Source organism: Leptonychotes weddellii, chromosome 1, assembly GCF_054177405.1.
Source record: "Leptonychotes weddellii isolate Sample4059 chromosome 1, ASM5417740v2, whole genome shotgun sequence".
Taxonomy (NCBI): Eukaryota; Metazoa; Chordata; class Mammalia; order Carnivora; family Phocidae; genus Leptonychotes; species Leptonychotes weddellii.
Window position 1 is genome coordinate 44,423,243 of NC_138369.1, and position 20,084 is coordinate 44,443,326.

Consider the following 20,084-nt stretch of genomic DNA (forward strand, 5'->3'; position numbering starts at 1 on the left):
TTACTGAGCACCTACCGTATGCTCAGGCTTCTAGTAGGCACTATGAGGTAGCCGTTGGTTCCCTTTTCCACAGGAAGAAACTGAGGCTCAGCACAGCCTCTTTGCACAAAGCTGTAAGACTGAGGGAGTGCCAGGGAAGAGCCTCACACCCACACCTTTGGGGTTTATGCAGGGAACTCTTCTCCCTAATGGCAAGGGGAAAGTAACCGTGGGGATGGGGACCCAAACTCTACACTCTGGTGCTCAAGCTGGGCTGGTTTCTCTTCCTTCTGCCCAACAGCAGATAACCTGGCTTTGGTCCCCTTCAGCCAAGCCCCCAGAAACTGAAACCTTCTCTCTCCTGAGATGCTAGGTCTGCTCATTTTGGCAATTACAAGAAAGCCCCACACCCATCTCCAGGGCAAGACACACACAGGCATCTGTCACCTTTCCCGAATGGCCCATCTTCCTGCCTGCCCTGTCTTCCAGCAGTTCCATGGCCTATGGCTGCCCCAGAGACCTAGGGAGCCACCATCAGAGTTTGGATTTGGGACAGTTGGACACAACCCAGGCCAGTGACATGGGTTGTGGAGCTGGATTTGAATGCATGTGGATTTGAATGCAATGTTGTGGTCCCATGCTTAAGCCCAGATGAGGGGGTTCCTGGGGCCTGGGGAAGGGAGGCCAGGGGCTGGGTGGCTGGATCCCAAATCCAAGCACTGTGTTCAAATCTTCCACACCTACCTTCGACAGGTGAGGTTTTGAGGCGCCGGCAGATGGCTTCAGTGTCCCCATAAGTCTCCTTGATCTTGACCACAGCCTCGGTGCCCCGTAGCTCCATGAGGGAGCGGAGCTCCTCCATTGTGCACCCGAACTCGCCCCCATGGCTTGACTCATTTCTTTGGTTTTTGGAGTAAAAATCGCTGTTGGTCATGTCACCCATGTTTGCTCTAGTCCCTGCTCGGGGTGGGCCCGAGAGTCAGCACTGGACCAGAGGCTGCTGGGCGATGGCTCCACGTGGCTGTCCTTAGCACAACCTCACTGGATGACTGTGACTCCTGGTGGCCGACTTTGGGTCCCAGGGGGTGGGGGCGGCCGAGGTGGGCTGGCGACTGCGGTGGTGAGCTCCAAGGGGTGTCCCTGGGCACGGGGCAACGTCCAGGGGCCGGAGGGGCTCAGGGCTGTAGACCCAGGAGTCTCCATTCAGTGGGGCCCATGCTGCTCCCTGGAGCTGGTATCTACATGGTCAGGGGCGGTGGCTCCTGTGGGGGCAAGCACAGAGTGGTGACAAGGGTCAGGCACTGGAGGACTCATGGGACAGAGGCTCGGGAGGGCCCAGGCTGCATTTGCTTGTACACCACACAGACCACCCCAAATAACACCCCCTACATATACACATACCCTAACACAGGTGTTTCCTACAATACCCCATAACACACCAGCTCACACTGTAAATCTAAATATACTGGAGCCCACCTGGGCATTCTATAATATGCCACCCCTGAGGCACAGCCTGGTGTACCCCCAAAACACACCCTAACCCCCTAATTGTCCATTGTGCTATTTAACACACGGACTTCATGACATGCGCCCTGGTGTACACACACCCTCTGACATACACAACTTAGGGTGCTCCGCAACACCCAACCTGCCTACTTTTAGGCAATCCCACCGCCATACACACACACTAATACATGAGTCCCACTTCACACACACCCTGGTGGACAGCCCCCTTCCTGCCGTAAATACAACCCCACGTAGCCACACTTCTAGGAATACATCTTCACATTCCCACCCCCTCTCCTCAAAAATACCTGTGCTCACAGTCTTGTTTACACGCACACTGGGCTCTCACAATCTGGAGCACAACCCCACCCTGTAAGTAATAGCCCCAGCCTCCCCAGCATATATGCTTCCTCCATCCATGCCACCTACATCTGCTGTGGTCCCCACTCTAGTTTCACAGGCATGGGAATGGGAGAAAGCTGCATACCCTCACCCGCAGTCTCCAACCACAGGAACCAAGGCCCTTGGCCTGGCCAGAGGAATCAGCTCATGCATATTCACCGGGACATCACTGAGCAACCCCCCTCCCCCCGCTTGGCCCCCAGCATGAGCTGGGGTCCATAGAGCCCTCACCTGGGGGCCCCCACAGTTCAGCACCACAGATAGCAGCTAGGACATCCCTCAGGGAGCCCAGGAGGAGGAGAAGAGAGCAGCGGCTTTTCCCTGCCTGCTGGCCCAGCCGCCCTTGCAGAAGTGTGGCATCTGCAGGGCTGCCAGGAGAGAATCCAATCCACCCCGACACCCAACACCGGTGGCCAAGGTCCCCGGCAAGCGTTGGGTGACAAAGGGCCTCTGCTGAGCTTGGCTGGGCCTGGCATGGGGACTGGCCCCACCCAGGAGGCATAGACAGCTGGCCATCCTAGGTCTGGGACAGTAAGGGGGAAGGGGTAAGGGGAGGAAGATGGGATTGAGCCCCCGACCCAGCCCCAACTCCTTCCCCTTGTCCCCTGCCCCATCTCTTTGCTTCACCAACCTTTCCTCTTGCAAAAAAGTGCTGGAGGCATTTTAGAGTCAATTTCATTTTCCTAGTAAGGAACCAGAAGCTCAGAGAGGGAAAGGAACTTGTCCTGAGCCACACAGAGCTAGCTAGAGTGGAGGGAATCCAGAGGTGGGCTGGTCTCTGGACTCTCAGCCTGGTGCTTTCCCCCCTTCCCCTAGGGGGTGCTCCCTCCTTACTCTCTGAAGAGCAGAGGCTGGTGGGTGAACCGTGCCTAATGGCAGTGAACAAGATAGGCTCTTGAGTCAGAGCAACCTGGGTTCAAATCCAAGTCCTCCCAAATCCTGGCTCTAGGACCCTGGGCAAGCCCCTCCCTTCATTTTTCCAAGGCTTTGTTTCCTCATCTGTAAAATAATAATCACTGTCCCCTGTCCCTTTGCTACCTCCCAATTTATTGGGAAATAATTATAAACCATGTTCAAATTCACTGTGTTTCCACCTGGGTTATGGGGCTTCCCAGCCATGGGTCAGCAGCTTCTGGAGCCACAGGAGAAACCTTTCATGACTTACAGGAGGGCACCTTTACTCAAGGATGCAGTAGGAGGCCTTATTCTTACACTGGGAGCAACAAGTATCTTATAGAGTGGTCCTGATGCTGCAAGCAGAGACACAAGACACCAGAGAAAGAGTGTGCTTGGGGGTCCCACCCCAGTCCTGTAGGAACATGCATGGTCCTTGGCAATCTGAGCATGTACCACCCCCAGAACCAATGAGTTTTGACCCCAGCAGTGCATCCCTATGAGAAGCAAGTGAGGCAGGGACCAAGGATGCCTGTGTAGAGATGTCATAAAGGTTAACTGCAGGGGCTCTAGAAACTACAGTCCCTGGGTTCAAATTCTAGCCCCTCCATCTACCAGTAGAATGGGAAGCAAACCAGTTTTAGTTTCATCTTATAAAAAAGGCAGAGGGAATAACAGTATCTACTTCATAGGTATTATGAGGCTTAAATGAGTTATTTCATGTAAAATATTTAGAACCGAACCAAGCACATGGTAAGCACTCAGTAATTATTGTGATTATTACCAATCCATATAAGCACTTTATGAGATAGGTAGTCTAGTTATTCCCATATAACAACATGAGGAAGCTGAGGCCAAGAGATGTGAAGCAACATCCCAAGGTCACATAGCTAGTGAGTGCCAGAGCTGGGATTTGAACTCAGGCAGTCTGAATCCAGAACCACACCCTTAATCAGGACACTTTGCTGCCTTCCCTTGTGAATCTCTCTCATGGGGTTCTTAGGATGGGTAAATGAACTGCCATATGTGAACGAAAGTGCTTTGCAAACCACAAGGGATTTTCTAAACCCGAGGTGCTGTTTTTGATCTGTCCCCCTGTTACCTGCGGCATGTGTTACAGGCACTGATAATTACATCTCTGGCAGCACGAGTTATGAGAATTGTTAGGAGTAATTACATTTACGATGACAATAGTAGGCATGAGTTAATGGGCTACTGGAGATTTTAACTATGGTGTTAAGATGAACAATGATCTTCAACCATCTATCTACCCATCTACCCATTCATCCATCCATCCATCCATCCATTCATCCATCCATCCATCCATCCATCCAATCATCCATTCAGTAATTGTGTTTTGGGCACCTACTCTGTGCTAGGCACTGGACGATCCAGACATTGTTCCTGCTCCTGCCCTCCAGAAGCTGACGGTGGGGAGGAGGGACAACTGAATGAGTGACTTCTATAACATGAATGAGTTTACCATGATGGGAAGTGACAGTTGCTATAGCTGTCCAGAGTAGGAAGATCTGATCTGGCCCAGGGTATCAGGACATATTTTTCCTCTCAGTATGAGTAGGGAATATTTCTTTCCCATGTAGGTTAAGCAGGACTTAAGCCAAAGGATGAACAGAAAATAAACTCAAATATGCAACTGTCTGTTACGAAAGGGCATAGTAAAAGGTGCAGGAAGGGACCTGTATGTATGGAGGGATGCAATTCTGGGATAACAAAATTAGTTAAAATTCAGAAGTCTGCCTCTGTAGGTGATTAATCTTTAACTTCCTTTTTTGAAAACAAAACAAACAAAACAAAACAAAACAAAACTTCCTTCTTTGAGATTTCCCATCACAGCTACCTCTTCTGATGCGGCCCTTCCCCCACCCCCTCGTCCCCTGCTCCTGCCTCCCATGCATGCATGAGACCTGCATGCATGAGACCACCCCTGTTCTGGGCATCTTGGTTGGTCCTAACTTGCAGAGCTCACTTTGGTACTTGACCTGGCTGTGGGATTTGCTTGATTTGAGAGTATGAATCCACTGACACAGAAGCATCTGTAGGATGCCACACAAATGATCTTCTGGCAGGCAGAACTGAAGACCTCCTAGCTTGTACAGAATTCACAACTATGGACTGAAAACTCCGTGGTTGCCCCATATCTGTCACAGAGCGCTCTCTACTACCTGCACCTTCCCCACCCTGACAATGGCCTGTCCTGCTCAGCAGTGTGCTTTCCTTGGAAGCCTTCCCTGACCACCCAGGACTGTGTAAATGCTCCCAACTCTGGAAGCCTCTGGTATCATCCTGCACTTCATACTTTATTGCTTGGACCCACTTCATGTCTCTCTTCCTCAGGAGCCAGAGAGCTCTGTGTGGGCAGTAGCCATGTCTATTTTGTACCTATGGGGCCTGACACTCAGAAAGCACTCGATAAGTGCTTGGTGAATGGATGGATCAGCCCTTGCGTCATCTGTCCCTGGGAGGTATGAGTTTAGATAAGTCCTTGAACCTTAGTTTCCCCATCTATCAAATGGAGTAGTGATTCTTATTCCATCGATGTTACAGGTTTGTTGGGGTCTGGAAAGATATCAGAATCAGTAGTTATATTTTTTTTCTTTGAGATACACCCCCACTCTCCACTCCCCAGTTTCTCTTTGGTATAATGAGACATGGGTGTGAGGCTAAAGCTGGAGCAGGCAGCCGTCTCCTTAGCCAAAGCCCACCAGACTCTGATTTTCTTGCTGCCTCACTCAAATACCACATGAGCCACCACTCTATAGCTGAGAGATTCAATGAGCTGTGTGACCTTGGAGAAGTCACCTAGGCTCACTGGGCCTCGTCTGCAAAGTGGAGTGGATCTACCTGTCTTACAGGTTGTGGTGAGGACTCAGGGATACCCTGTGTGAGGGCTCTGGGTGAGGCTCCGGGCCTGGAACGGACACTCTAGAACATTGGCTTCTGTACCTCTGCCTGGCCCCCCTCCCACCCCGTTACTAGCAAGTGCGCCTCTCTCATGGTTGTGATGAGATTTGTTTGCAGCCAGCATTCAACTTGGCACAGTCACCTCTGCCCGAAACAGTGGGCACACAGGCTGGTAGGGACTGAATGTGTCCCCTCAATTTCATAGGTAGAAGCCCTCATCCTCAGTGTGACGGTATTAGGAGGGGGCCTTTGGGAAGGGCTTAGGTCATGAGGGTGGAGCCCTCCTGAAGGGGATTAGTGCTCTTCGGAGGAGACAGGAGAGAAATCATCTTTCTCAGCCATGCGAGGACACAGCAAGAAGATAGCCATCTGTAAGTCAGGAAGAGGGCTCTCATTAGGAACTGAATCTGCCAGTACCTCAGTCTTGGATTTCCCAGCCTCCAGACATGTGAGAAACAAATTTCTGTCATTTAAGCCACTCTGTTCTATGGTATTCTGTTAAAGCAGCCTGAGCTAACTGAGACATCGGCCCGTGCAGGGTGTATAGCCAGGGTCCAGAGAGGTTGAGCAACATATCAGGGGTCACACAGTCAATTGGGGTCAGAGCCCACTGAAAAGCCCCTCTCTGTTTTCCAAGCTCCAGCTGCGTGACCTTGATGAAGCTCCTTTTCTTCCTGGGCCTCAGTTTCCCCATGTGGAAAGTGAAGGAATTGGACGTGGTCTCTGGGGTCCTTTTAGGCTGTGATGCGGCAAGCCCTTCAGAATCCAGGAGAAGGTTCTGATAATATTAGATTTATGCATTTTGGTTTCATCTTATTAGCATTTAAATGACTGTATTGTTACATTTCAATGACTCAAGAATAGGTTAGGGACGCCTTAATAAAAAGTCTTTGCCAGGAGGGATGCTGGCAGAGGAAGGAGCAATGTTTTTTTGGAGTTAATTTAACAAAGAAGGAATCTATCTTTTGAAGGAAGGATTAAAAAAAACCCACCAAAACCCTAAACCAACAGCTTTTTCAATCCCAACTGAAGGATGGGAGCTGGGACAACTACAAATGAAATATGTGCTAAAAATAACTTTCGGATGCAGAACCCTTCTGTTTTAAGATGTGCTGAATTTAAATGCCACCTTAATATGTATTTTTAAAGTTCCCTTTTCCTCTGACTTGTCAGTAGTACCAGTGACAGATGTGAAGGACACAGGTCCCATTTGGAGATCTTGGGTGATGCCTGGTGCCACCATTTGATAGTTTTGTGGCTTGGGCAAGGCTCCTAATGCCTCCCTGTGCCTCAATTTCCTCCTCCCTGAACAGAGTCAACCGGACAGCCTACTTCCTAGGGTTTTGTGAGGACGAATCAAGATAGAGCTTAGCCCACTTCCTGGCACAGAGGAAGAACTTGGTAAATGGTAACTGTTCTTACAGTGCTCTTCACTTACTCCCTGCCTCTGTCCTCTGCTCACCCATGTTGTCCCCCACACTGCTGTCCTTAGCTCAGAACTCAGACCAACTGTACCATAGTCACAATGCCACTACTCTGAAGGCTGGGGAGTGTCCTAGCTTGTGTGGCACAACATATAAGGCAGTCAGCCGCCCCTCTGCTCTGGTCCCAACTAGCTAGCTCCCTTGGGGCAGGAGCTTTTCTTTCCTCTCCTGGATGTAAATTCTGGCCTTTTGGTAGGGCCTCCCTGCCCTGGTGATGGGAACCCTCCTCCTTGGTGCTGATCCAGGGAAATGGGAGAACTCAGCCAGGCAGCTGGGGGCAGAGGAACAACTGCTTTTCCTTCAGCCTCACCTGGAGAGTCATAGTCCCTCTGGGAGAGGGAATGTCCTTTATGTGTGTGCATGTATATGAGAAGGAGAGAGCCTGATCGATCTGGAGTGACTATGGGGGTGTGGGTGTGCATGTCAGTGTGAGTATGCAGGGTCAGCGTGAGTGTGTTACGGTGGACATTCAGCACAGCCAGTACGTAGTCTGGGGGCACACCTGAGTCAGAAGGAATGTGAAAATGGCGGTGTTGGGTTGGGCCCGGAAGTGATTTTATGTGCGTGTGTGTGTGTGTGTTAGGGGGTCCCTGTGATGTGTCAGAAGATGTGTGCTTGGTGTAAGTGACTCTGAAGGACATGGCTTGCTGTACAGGTCTACTGGAGTAAATCAGCATGAGTGTATGTCTGTGAGTGTGAGGCAGAGATGTCTGTATCCATGTCTGTCTGTCAGTGTGCAAGCCCCATGGTATGTGTGTGTGTGTGCATGCACTCAGGGGTATACTTCAAAGTTGACAATGACAATTTCAGCTTGGAATTTCACAGTTGGGGAGAGAGAATGAAGAAAAAGGAAGGGAATTGAAAATGAATACCTCAGAAGCGAATTTAGTGCTATTTTTAGAAAACTCCTATCCTGTTAACCAGAAAAGGAAAATCTGAAGAAAAAAAAAATATCCCACAGAAACAGCTACGCATCAGCCTTGAAGGCTCAGATGACAGAATCAGGGCCAGGGGGTGGGCAGTTAGGGATCTAGGGTTTCTTGCATAGCTTCTCACCCTCCTGTCTGGCCTGAGGGAGGGTCAGTTCAGCTCTTAGCTGCCCACCAGGGTCAACTCCCTGCACTATCCCCTGTTCTCCAGAGGAGCTGTCAATGGTAGATGGAAAAACCCCATTTCTGGTCATATAGGCTCCTCATGTACTCACTCATCCACCCTCCCACCCAACCACCCTTCCATCCATCTATCCATCCAGCCATCCATTCTTCAGCTGTCCACCCATCTGTCTATCTATCTCTCCAACCTTCCATCTGTCCATCCTTCTACCCACCCAATAAACCTGAGGAGGTGCATCTCAGGCCCTGTCCTGGGCACTGGGGTTCTGAGGAGAGCAAAGGAGGTGCTCAGACCCCCCCCTTCCTGCCATTTTAGATCTGCTCACTCTGCCACAAAGAGCCCCAGTAACCCCATGATCAGAATCTGCAGGCTGAGTCGAACGATTCCTACAACTTTTGCTTCAGATTTTGGGATGATGTAACCCAAATGGCACTTGCCAGATCTTCTGGGTTCTAATCTTGGCTTGACCATCACTATTAACAGTGACTGCTAGCAAAAGCTTCCATGGGCTGTGTGGTGTCACTGTCCCTACCTTACAGGTGAGAAGCTGGGGCTCAGAGATGCTAGAGATAGCCAAGGCTATCTGGATAGGATCTGGCATAGTTGAAATTTGCCTGTTCAAGTCCAAAGCCTCTGTTTTTTTCTCTGTGTCCCATTGCCTTTTACCAATTCACAGTATGGCCTTGGACCAGTGCTTTTTCCCTTGTGCCCCAGTTTCCTTTTCTATAAAGTAAGTGGGTAGGTTGGACAGATGCTCAGTCTCAAAGGGCCAATTTAGCGCCACCCAGTTATATGCCAAGTCCTGCTTGGGTGGAGACAAAAGGAAAGAGAAATTCCCTGGAACCGGGGAGTCACAAGCTGATCAAATTCATCTGCTACCTCTGACATCTCCTGCCCCACCTTGGGCCTCTACACAGCAGTGTCTGCCTTTCAAGATTTGTATCCTTTAAGTGCTCCTTGTTTAGAATTCTTCCCTTTATTTTTTTAAGAGATTTTATTTATTTATTTGACAGAGAGAGACACAGCAAGAGAGGGAACACAAGCAGGGGGAGTGGGAGAGGGAGAAGCAGGCTTCCTGCTGAGCAGGGAGCCTGATGCAGGGCTTGATCCCAGGACCTTGAGCCACCCAGGCACCCCTAGAATTCTTCCCTTTAAAAAAAACCTGTGAGAGTTTTCTGATGAAGCTAAAACAGGAAAGTCACTAGCAGATGGAAGCAAGAAAGCCTAGATAAAGCAGAAAAGCGTTAGGTGAGATTTGGGCTGCAAGAGGGGACATGCAGTGAGAAGGTTGGGGATGGAAGCTCTGCCTTGGATAGATCAGCTGCTTTGGATAGTGTTCTCTGGGTTCAGCCAAATGCTTTGGCCACCTCCCCAGCCTCATCTGTCACCCTGCACAGCTCCCCTGACAGATACATTGAACTCCTTAAGGCCCTTTTTGCAGCCCTGACTGCTTCCACTCTCTAGATCCTAACTGGCTATAGTGACACTGTCCTCTCCTGTTTTTATCTGCCTCCTTCCCTCCCACCCCCTGCTCTGTTCCCATGCATTACAAGCAGAGGCCTGAAGGACAAAAAAAAAAAAAAATCATAATAACAGCAACACTTAGATCATACCTACTACATGCCAAGCACTGTTCTATGCACTTAACGTTTGTTATCTCATTTAGTCCTTCATACGCTGGCACTGGCATTTTACAGAGGAGAAAACAGAAAAAGAGACTACAGTTATTGGTGTAAGGTCCTTGGGTAGGGGGTGGCAGAGCGAGATCTCAAACATATATACACTGACACTCTTGAGCATGTCCCCCTCACTAACACCCCTCTCTCCATCAGACCAGGCTCCTGCCCTTTTCTCTGGCTTCCTATAGTGAAGCACAGGGTTTTGCTTGTTCAGTGCTCTGGCCACACACAACAGATCACTGGCTGGTTGGTGAGTGTTCAGGCTTTACCTCTGACTGTGGAGCAATGGGGCCCAGGGAGCTGTCTCTGGGGATGAAGTGCTGATGGATGGACAGAGGTGGGTGCTGCGGAGAGATTGAGTGGCTGAGGTCAGGAAACCTGAGAACCCCAGGCCCCCTCTCTCCAGCAGGCTGACCAGCAGAGGCCGGGCATGAGTGCTGTCTATGTGGTCATGGTGCTGACTGACAGCCCCTCCCCCCCCCACCCCAGGGATGGACAAAGAGGCAGGCACTGAAGAACTGGCTCCACTGGGAGCTGTCCCTAAGGCAATGGTGCTGACTGCGGATTTGGGGTGGGCTTTAAGGACCACGTGACAAGGAGCTGTCCATGTGTTGTGGTGCTGACAAAGAGCAAAGGGCTCTACGTGCCCCTAGGAGCTATCCAGGACTGTAGTGCTGACCAATAGAGTGTGGGATTGGGGAGCTTGAGGTTCTGGGTGTGGGTGGAGTGGGGAGGGCATAGGGTTTTTTCCATGAGTTCTGTGAGCAGGCATGGGGAGGTGACTCCAGTGATTTGGTGCTGATGCGTAAAGCCAGGTTCTCAGGCAATGGGGTGTCCTGAGACAGGCCTGAGCCAATAAAATGATACTGTGCAAAGGGCCACTCGGGGGCCATTTATGTGCACATGCAGAAGACCCACCTTGGCTCATCAGTGCCATCTGCCACTGATGGCAGAAATCTTAGCATTAGTGAGCCATTCATTTGCATTGTGCAGTCTTCCACCTCTGGTTCCTTCTGGGACCATATTTAAGTGGTGGCATCTCAGTCTGACTTTGTTAAATTTTTTTCTTCTGCAGAGCATGGTATTCATCCACAGACATGCCAGGGGATGAGTCTAAGTTGGGAGATTACTGAATAGTTGCGTGAGTCCTTTGGGGTCCAGATCAGAGAATAAGGAAACTAAAGCTAAGAAGAAAGTCATTCTATATGGCCTGAGAATGCGAGGCCAGGAGACAGAACTAATGAAGAGGGGTGAAAAAATCAGAAAGAAGGACTTCTGGATTCAAAGGAGGAGGGGAGTCAGAATGATGTAGGCACCGGCAGGGACTGGTATATGTGTGGGTGTGTGTGTGGGGGGTGTTTTTAAGATTCTATGTCTCACTACTGTGGCCAGTCTTCTAGGCTGGAGCAGAGCTGCTCCGGTTTGGTGACTGTGCACTCACTGGCTTCCTTGCCTCAGCCCAGGTTATCTCCCTTGGAGTCTCCCTGGTAGAGAGCTAGAGATCACTGACTTGGCCTCAGAACTGAAGGAGGTGGATCAAAAGGCCAGGAAGCCAGAGGAGCAGTTGAGAGAAGGAGCTGCCTCCCCCATGGCCAAGGTTTCCCCTCCTTCCTCTTCTGATAAAGGCTTCTCTGGGTGGAGCTTGGGGACCCCTGAACAGGGCCACCTGGGTTGGCATCACTTCAGGGCACAGATCCCTAGCCCTAAGCCTGCAAAAATGAGTTAGGCTGGTGGTGGAGTCACACTGCCCTAGCACTTTGGGGTTCTCATGTCAGCCCCTCTTTCAGCTCTCTTCCTCTTGTAGCCAACATTGCCCCAGTTCTGGGTTCCAGAATCCTGCCCTCGTCTTGTGGCCCAGCCTCCGGCTCAAAATCACTCCTGGTTTCTGTCTCTGCCCTTCCAAATGCTACTTCCTGTTAGGTGGCTTCTGGGGACAACTCCTACAAGCCAACTCCAGTGCCCTTTTCAGTCTTCAAACCCTTGCCATGCTGATGGCCCTCACCCATTCTTCCCAAACTCCTATGGCTTCTGTGACCAATTCTGCCTAGGGGTCTGCATGACTTCTCTGTTTTGGGCCAACTATAGACTGTAGCCTTTTCCTATGGTCTTGCTCTTGACCCTGTTAACGAACCACTCTCCCTGGGCAATACCACCTACCTGGTATCAACTTTCATCCTAATATAAGTAGTTCCCAAACCTACATTTCTACCCTGCCCTTTCTCCCAAGCTCTAGAACCAACCTTCTTTGACTGCCAAATGTATCCTCTGAAGGCCCTTCTGGTCTTCAGATTCCCCTAATGTTCTCATCCTTCTGTGAACCCTGAGTCACTTGTGACATCTAAAGCACCTTCCCAGGTCCCAGAATTGACTAGCAGGGTCACCCTTGACTCTTGACCAACCAGGTGCCCAGACCCAGGGAGCAGTGGGGTCAGGGATCAGGCTCCTTCCTCTTCCTTGCCACCAGGGTTCCTGACCCTAGTTCAAGGTCCTCATCCACAGCCTCCCAACTGGCCTCTCACTCCCCCTCCTTTAGTCTCCCCCAAATGATGCTGGTGATGACTTTCATTTACTGAGCTGCTTCCATATTTTAGGAGTTGTGCTGGCTCTGAATGTATATATCCCACAATAACCCCGGAAGTAGGCGTTATTATGCCTATTTTACAGATGGGAAACTAAGGCTCAGAGAGGTGAAATAACATCATGCCCAAGGTCACACAGCTAAGGAGTGGCAGAACCAGGAATAGAATTGGGACCTGTCTGTCTCTAAAACCACCATAAGATGTTGCCTCTTGGATCTGAGCACACCACTCTCTGGATTAAAAACCATTGCTGGGTCCTGGTGCCTATTCTTTTTAAAGATTTATTTATTTATTTTACAGAGAGAGAGCGTGAACAGGGGGAGGGGCAAAGGGAGAGGGGGGAGAGACTAAGAAGCAGACCCCTCGCCGAGCCCAGGGCCCTACTCAGGGCTTGATCTCATGACCCCAAGATCATGACCTGAGCTGAAATCAAGAGTCAGATGCTCAACTGACTGAGCCACCCAGGCGTCCCTACTGGTACCTATTTTAAAAAACATATTTATGACCATGGCATCCAGGATCCTGCCTGATTGGCTTGGAGCCAGCTTCCCTGACCTCTGATCTAAGTGGACTCTTTGCATTTCCTGAACAAATAATGCATGTTCCTGCCTCCCACCCTTTGCAAACACTGTACCCTCTATCCTGGTTTGTCTGCACCTGCTTTTCCATTAATCCAAACCTTCGTCTTCAGGGCACAGCCCCTATGGCAACTTCTTCATGAAGTTCTCTCCAAATCTTCTGCTTCAAATTTCAGCCCCCTTACCTCTGCCAGCCCATCACTTGCAGTTTGTTCCTTGACTTCGTACTCTCTATCCTTCGTGCTCTCTATTCCCTATCTTGGGGTGGGTTTTGCCAGCTTGCCTCCCTTGCTAGACCATGAACTCTCTGAGAACAGGGTCTCTCCAGCTCCCAGCACAAGACTAATCTCCACGAATGCTGGCTCCACTACTGAGAAATCAGTCTGACTATGAAAAGACACTGGGACAATGGATCTTAGAATGCAGGCTGCATTTGAAAAGTGGAAACTGGTCAGCCAGATGGTAGGGAGAGCTGATGCTGAATGCATCCAGACAGCATGCCACAGCCTTACAGGCATCAAATTGGCATATCCGCAGCTAAACCCTATGAAATAGCTGTTACCAGCATCCCATTTTACAGGTGAGCAAACAGAGGCTATGCCAGGTTAAGGAGGTTGCCCAGGGTCACATACCTGTTGGATCTAAACTCAGGAAATCTGCCGTCAGAGTCCCTGCTAACAATCAACAGCCCAACTCCTTCCTGCAGTGACTCAGAAGCCCTGGGTAGTGGTGCCTCAGGCAGTGGGACACATTGAAGTGTTTGGGTTCTGGATTATACTGGTCAAGCCCGAGTTCTCTCCTACACCAGTGTTAGGTCTCACAGAGGATCCCTGTTGTCTGGCCATTCTCCACACAAAGCTGGAGGTTAGGGAGAAGGTCAGGGTAGGGCATCCAGAATCTGCCAGGAGGTAGGCCTGGGGACCATGTGGGGTGCATGGGGGCACTGGACACCCCTCTATGCTGAGCTTTTCTCTATGTTGGCTGCTCTGGCTCCAGAGCCACCCCACTGGCAGCCCCAGACCCCAGCTCCCAAAATCCCACACCCTGAGGGCCTGCAGAATCTCTTTGGCTCCTGTATCCAGCAGGCCAGCATGCTGATTAGTGACCATCCCAGCCGGCCATCTCTGCAGCTCTTCCCCTGACTTGGCATGGCTGTCCTGGCCACTGCAGAGATGAACAGAATCTGCCGGCACCTTGAACAGATGGTGCCACTTCTAAAAATAATGCTGCACCACGCTCCCCGAGCAGCCTAGTCCCAGTGACAGAAGGGGGTGCAGGTGGGGGTGGGGGCTGCTAGCTGCACTCACCAACCATCTGCATGGGGACAGATGCAAATGCAACCTCCCGGGGGACACAGGCCCAGGGGACCCCAGCCTCACTGAAGTTGCGCAGAGTCACAGGCCTACTGCCGATGCTCCGAGCCCTGAAATGAAAGTAAGCAAGGCCATGGCAGGTGCGTATAGCTTGGCTTCCCTCTATCCCCATCATTGCAGCTGCCCCAGCAGCCCTACCTGCACATGTCGCATGGCTGGAATCCCTACCTGAAATGTCCTCTCTTCCTTGCCTGTTGCATCCTACCCCATGTCTGGGTCCCTAGATCCACAATCTCTGGGGCCATTTCCTCTTGGGAATTTCCTCCTGCCCCCAAATCTCCTTCCTTCTATGGATTCTTTTTTTCTAAAGATTTTATTTATTTATTTGAGAGAGAGAGAGAGAAATAGCGAGAGAGAGCATAAACAGGGAGGAGAGGGAGAAGCAGGCTCCCTGCGATCAGGGAGCCCGATATGGGGCTCGATCCCAGCACCCTGAGATCATGACCTGAGCAGAAGGTAGACGCCTAATCGACTGTGCCACCCAGGCACTCCCTTCTATGGATTCTTAAGCCACTTTTCATTTGACTCATACTTAGTAGGGTCAGAATCCCTCTGGAGCTTAGAATCAGGGAGATGTGGGTTAGAACCCTCACTTTGCCATCACTGAGTAACCGTGGGTAAACCAAAGCAGCTCTCTGGCCTCAGTTGTTGCATCTCTAAAATGGAGATGATAATTACCTCCACCTTACAGGGTTGTTGGGAAGATAATGTGAGTTCATGCAGGGCACAGGGCTCAGCCCAGAGCCTGGCCAGTGAGGGACACACAATCAACTAGAGTGAGAATGATTTCCACATGGGGAAATGGAGGCCCTGAGATGAAAGGTACCGCCCAAGGCTACAAAACAGGTGCTGGCCGATCTGGGCTCAGGCCTACGGCCTTACCCTCCTGAGCCATTCCTTTGATTCCGAGGATGCTCCAGGGATGAGTCTCACCTTCATTCTTGGGCAGGATTTTCCCTGAATGCCAGTCCCTTCTCCAATCCCAAGAGCTGGCCTGGCGGCCTAAAGGACCTCCTGAAGCCTCCCCATTTTTTGCCCTGAGCCTCCTCTTGCTTGAGCCCTGGCCCATTCCCTCTAGCTTCTCAAGAAGGTTCAAGCCCATCAGAAAGTTAAAGAGCTCAAAAGCCAAAGTACTTCCAAGGCCCCAGGAGACCCCAATCCTTGGACCCTCAAGGTATCCACATCCAACAGACCCTCCACAATGGCCTGTAAAGGCTCTCCTCCCTCTGCTTTTCTAGGCTTACCATCTGCTCTCCTCCTTCCAGGTCTGGTGATGGGGCAACTTGTAGGGGCTGGGGGCGGTGTTCTGCCTGCTTCCCTCTCCTCCAGTGAGGCATGGCCCAGCCCTTCTATCACCTTATTCTGCCCTTCTATCACCTTATTCTGCCTTTCAAAGGTCCTTCTCTAGCCACTTCTGCTCTTCCTTTCTCTCCTGGGGTTCTTAATGGCTCTGAGGATCTTCCTGAAGAGGAAGGGGATCCAAGGGGGCTCTTCCAGGCCTGGATTCTAGGCCTCATGTAGTCTCTGAGTCCTCTGTGTGGGGTGTAAAGCAAGGGAGTTGGGTTTGGGTTTCAGATGCAGTTAGAAGCTAGGTTCAAGTCTTATACAACTCCAAGTTAAGGGGTCTTTCTCCAGCCCACCCCACTCACTCCCTGCTTCTCTAGATATTTCAGTCCCTGACACCCCTGCTTTGCAATGCCCAAATGAGGGCTTCTGCTACCCTGGCCTCCTTGTTACAAGGGACTGACAAGGACAGAGCTGCCACCTTCCCCTCTCCAGAGTCAGACCTGGCATGAAATGGGTGCAAAGCTATTTGCAAAGCTTGACAGAAGAGCGAGAAGAGGCTCTGATTCCCTGAGCTTACTTGAATCCAGAAACCAGAAGGGACTTAAGAAGTCAAAATCCCTGATGTTCAAGCCCCTTTATAATACCTGTGCTAAGTCCTGCCTGTGCTTGCATGCCTCTCTTGACAGGGGGCTTACTCCCTTATTCCATGATAATCTGTGCCAGTGTTGGTGGTTACAAAGTTTTTTAGGTTGACCTGAAATTTTCTTCTTACTATTTTTAGTTTTATAGTTAATGGGCATTTTCTAACTCACACAGAATAACCCGGCTCCCTCTTCTTTACTGGAAGTTCATGACCATGAGTGCATAGATGTGTGTGTGTGTGTGTGTGTGTATGTGTGTATGCATGGCTATGCAATCAGGCATGCATATATAGATGTGTGTCTGTGTCAGAGCAGGGTGGAGAATGCGTGTGGTTGCATATGGAATGTGTATAAGCCTGCTCGAGCATATCTGAGCAGGGGATGTGTTGAGGTGTGCAAAAAGTATATATTTCAGAAATAAGACTCTAGACTGTGTGTGTGTAGTCGGGTTTTGTGAAGCCATGGGTCATGGCAAAGAGTTTTATTACTTTCTTGAGACTATCTTAGTCTCCCAGTTTGGGAGGTGGGTGGGTAGCAAGAGAGGGTACCCACAGAGGCTCCAGAACAGAATAGAAATCCAACCTGTAGCAGATGCCTTGACACTGTCTCTGGGGCTGTCTACAGGGTGGCCCTGAAATTTGAACCCCCAAACCATGCCACAGATGACTTCAGCTCTCAGGGAACTCCGCCATTAGGGTTCACCCTGAACAAAGTGACGATGATGACAAAATGGCATTTTATAAGAGTGTTCATAAAATGCTCTTCAGTTTGAAGTTCATAAAGAACCCATTGATTATTTCCATTTCCCAAGTAGGAAACTGAGGTTACAGAGATTCAGGGGCCTGTGGTGGGTCCTATAGAGAATGATATCTCCAGAGGGCAATCTGTGGGCTCAGGATCCTGCAAGAACATGTAACTCCAGGGCTGGTCACCCTGAGCCATGGGTGGATAGGTCTTGGGCACGCCTGGCTAGATAGGTCTACCATTATCCACACTGCTCAACTGTCTTCTCTCTTTGGGTCTCGGTTTCTCCATCTGTAAAATGAGAAGGTCAGACTAGATGGCTTCTAAGAGACCTTCACGTGCTGACTTGTGATAAGTCCTGGACCCTGGATCAGGCCCAGGGAAGAGGACCTCTCTGGCTCCTAACACCCCCAACCCTGATGGGCATGGGTTTACCTTTGGATCAGCCAGAGTCACCTTCTGGACACTGAGACATCTATGGGGGGAGAATTTCTTGTTTTAATAATAAAAAAGCAACTCAGAGCTGCCTTGTGGACCACCAGCCATGCCTTACCACAAGCTGTTCCCTCCCTTCTTGCTTCTCTGCCTGGTGGACTCCTATTCACCCTACAAGGCCTAGCTCAGAAGGCTCCTCCTCAATGAATCCTATGCTGGTCCCACTCTCCAGATAGAGTCAACTGATCGATCCATGAGGCTTGACTGTTCATGCCCTCGAGGGCAGGGGACTGTGCCATCCATCTTCAGGTCCTCAGTGAACCTGACAAACAGAGTTGGTGCCTAACAGAAGTTTGTCGAGTGGTTCTAAGAACCCATAGTTTGACCTCAGGAACTGAGAGAGAGAGAGAGTAAGATCGCCTGGGTCTTGGACTTATCTACTTCAACAAATGCTTGCGTTTGAATACAAAAGCAGAGAGCGTGCATTGAGTACCTACTGTGTACTCAGCACTGGCCTCCAGGAAGGATGGAAGCTATGACTGATCTAGGAAACAAGATAACATTTCCAGCAGGGAGGTGGCCACAGTCATAACTGCAAGTGAGGGGCAGTAAGAGTAATAAAAATAATCCAAAGAACAGCTAAGTTTTATTACTATCAAGTGTCACTCCTTACATTCAGATTTTCCACCCATGATCTTGCTCATACCCGTAACAGCCTCTGAAGTAGATGTTCTTATTTTCTTCATTTTACAGATATGGAAACTGACGTTTGCAAGGTGGGGTGACTGGCCACAGTCACATCAAGGTCAGAGTCCCAAGGCTGTGCTCTTGATGTTGGCACTCAACAGATTTCTAGACCCAGACCAGCATAAATAGAGCTGCCATGTGGTGGGGACACCAGAGGAGTGAAATGTAGTCTTCTGGGGGGACTGAGAAAGCCACTGTGGTCCTCGTATCCAAGGTGGAGGAATAGTGACGGGCATCCAAGGGGGCTGGGGGCTGGGAGGAGGTTCTCAGGATTTTGCCATCTTTGGCATACACTGCTGGCAGGTGCGAGGCGGGGGCTTTGGCTGACCTGGCAGGCTGGGTGTGAGGGGTGGGAAGCAGATGGCAGCCCCTTCCTGAGTTTGGAAGAAGTCAAGAGTGAAATCCTGGAGCCGTCAGCCTGGCCACATCACCTGCTGTTAGAAATGGCCCCCAGGCAAGAGGGCTGGCGGCCACCCAACATGGTTTTGCTGATGAGCCTTAGGCCCGGGGAGGCAGGGCCATCAGCCCAGCCCTTTTCTATGGGTAGCATGCCTATGCTGATGTAACTAGGATGGTTATTAAAAGGTGTTCTTCACAGTTTGGCCCTTTTTGTCTTGCCTGTGACCCTGGGGCAGAGGGAGCAGGGTGCCCATTCTATGTTACTTATGTTATTTATTTTTTTAGAGAGGGATTGGGGGGAGGGGCAGAGGCAGAGGGAGAGAGGGAATCTCAAGCAGACTCCCCACTGAGCTCAGAGTCAGATATGGGGCTCAATCTCACAACCCTGAGATCATGACCTGAGCCGAAATCAAGAATCAGACGCTTAGCCAACTGAGCCACCCAGGTGCCCCAGGGAGCCCATTTTAAAGACAAGGAGATTGAGGCTACGGTGAGGCAAGTGGGGCACCTAGGGTGCACAATGCAAGGAGGTGCTGACTCTCAGGTTCCTATAAATTCCGAATCCCCACCCTGCCGCCAGTTGTCTGCCCCGCTATTTAAGTTCACCATGATTACCCCTACACCTGCCTTCCCCAGTCCCACCCTAAACATGGGGCAGAGACTGAAAAGCTACAGAGATTCCAAACCCATTCTGGTAACTTTGTGGATGAAACAGCCACAAAAAATCCTAAGGAATACTTGGAATTGTAAAAGATGTTTAAAGTCAATATCTCTGCTCTCAGTGCCCCGAGCAGCAAAGGATTCCAAGGGAAACAGTTCATTTCTCACGTCTGCTCTTTTGGCAAACTTTTGCTGAGAGTCCACTACGTGCCAGGTCCTATGAGATACAATGTGGATAGAGGGGAACCAGACCCAGCCCTGTTCTCAAAAAGCTTTGCCTCCTTCCCTCCCTGTGTGGTACAGTGTCTATGCTTTGTACCCATTTAATAAAAATGATCACGATAATCTAACATTTACAGAGCATTTTTCTACGTGCCAAGCTCCGTGCTAAGCATCGGCACATTTGTAGATGTCATCTCATTGGATCCACACCACAACTCTATGAGGCAGGTATTGTTACCCCATTTTGCAGAAAAGAAAACTGAGGCAGAGAGGTGAAGTTGCCTGAGGTAACCCAAGCAAGACGCAGTAGAGCTGAGATGAATGCTCAGTAAAATACGTCTTGGGTGAATGAATGAAAACGGGAGAGGGCAAACAGGTTATCATCCAGGTAAACACGAGGGTGATAGGATTCGTTAAGTGTGGCATGAAAAGAGCCCCGG

The 20,084-nt window shown here is 50.3% G+C and overlaps 1 long non-coding RNA gene across 2 annotated transcripts in view; it reads right to left on the minus strand.

Moving 5' to 3' along the window:
* Positions 1-1,191: 1,191 nt before the first annotated feature.
* LOC145721888 (uncharacterized) overlaps positions 1,192-20,084 on the minus strand; it is a 243,903-nt gene continuing 225,010 nt past the window's right edge. For both annotated transcript variants that reach the window (XR_014145885.1, XR_014145883.1), the window contains one exon: positions 1,192-1,241. This is a non-coding gene — a long non-coding RNA (uncharacterized LOC145721888). The remainder of the gene's footprint in view (positions 1,242-20,084) is intronic.